The sequence below is a fragment of the Eimeria mitis genome, genomic scaffold (assembly GCF_000499745.2).
Source record: "Eimeria mitis Houghton genomic scaffold, Emh_scaff4018, whole genome shotgun sequence".
In the NCBI taxonomy this organism is placed as follows: Eukaryota; Apicomplexa; class Conoidasida; order Eucoccidiorida; family Eimeriidae; genus Eimeria; species Eimeria mitis.
This window is the reverse complement of record NW_013572352.1, coordinates 1559-2997: the sequence shown is the minus strand read 5'-3', so window position 1 is coordinate 2997 and position 1439 is coordinate 1559. Positions and strand designations below refer to the sequence as shown.

Genomic DNA, 1439 nt, shown 5'->3' with positions numbered 1-1439 from the left:
ATATATATATATATATATATATATATATATATATATATATATATATCCTTTGTCTCCTTTCTTTTTGTCTCTTTTTCTTTTTGTCTCTTTCTTTCTTTCTATCTCCTTTCTCTTTCTTTTTGTCTCCTTTCTCTTTCTTTTTGTCTCCTTTTCTTTCTCTTTTTGTCTCTTTTCTCTTTCTTTTTGTCTCTCTTTCTTTTTCTTTCTGTCTCCTTTCTGTTTGTCTCTTTCTCTGTCTCCTTCTTTGTCTCCTTTCTTTCTGTCTCCTTATAATAATAATATAAATATAACATTAATATAAATATAAATATAACATAAATATAAATATAAATATAAATATAAATGTAATATAAATATAAATATAAATATAAATACAAATATAAATATAATATAAATATAAATACAATATTAATATAAGTATAATAACTACAATATATGTTTATATTTATATTAATAAATATAATATAAATATAAATATAATATAAATAAAAATATAATATAAATATAAATATAATATAAATATAAATAAAGATAAAAAAAGAAATAAACAAGTATAACATAAACAAAACAAAGACATTTTTGATATTTATAATATCTCTTTTTTTTTTATTTTTTTTTTTTTTTTTTTTTTTTTTTTTTTTTTTTTTTTTTTTTTTTTTTTTTTTTTTTTTTTTTTTTTAGGATTTTTGGATATCTTTGTTTTTGGGGCTTGGTTCTTTATCTTTGTCTCCTTCTTTTTCTTTTTCTTTTTCTTCTTTTTCTTCTTCTTCTCCTTTTATTTTATCTACTGAGCAAATAGAAACCCTTTTGCAATCAAAACCACAAAATATACAACTCTTATTCAGAAAGGTAGGGTTTAGGGTTTAGGGTTTAGGGTTTGGGGTCTAGGGTTTAGGGTTTAGGATTTAGGGGTTGTGTAGGGTTGAGGGTTTAGAGGGCTTATTAGGGTTTATTAGGGTTTATTAGGGTTTAGGGTTTAGGGTTTATGGAAGTATTGTGGTTTTATCTGTCTCCTTTTGTCTCCTTTTCTGTCTTTTTCTGTTTTTTTTAGGGTTTAGTGTTTTTGTATTTATTTAGGGTTTAGTGTTTACTCACCTGTCTCCTTTTTCTCTTTCTTTTGTTTTTTTCTTTTTTTATCTCCTTTCTCTCTTTTTGTCTCTTTATCTTTTTGTCTCTTTCTTTGTTATACATATTTGTCTGTCTCCTTTTGCATGTATATATATATATATATATAATATATAATACATATATATATAACATATATATATATATATATATATTCTGTGTTGCTGCTGCTGCTGCTGCTGTTGCTGCTGCTGCTGCTGCCGTTGCTCCTGCTGCTGCTGCTGCTGCTGTTGCTGCTGCAGCTGACGCAGCACTTGCTGCTGCTGTGCATGAAAGGCAGCAGCAAACACCTGACGCAGCAAGAAGAGGATTCC

At 25.9% G+C, this 1439-nt stretch overlaps 1 protein-coding gene across 1 annotated transcript in view; it reads left to right on the top strand.

Annotated features, from left to right (window-relative positions):
- The window catches only part of EMH_0071610 (uncharacterized protein), a gene marked incomplete at both ends in the record, with an annotated part of 4360 nt that overhangs the window by 2099 nt on the left and 822 nt on the right, over window positions 1-1439 (top strand). The window lies entirely within an intron of this gene.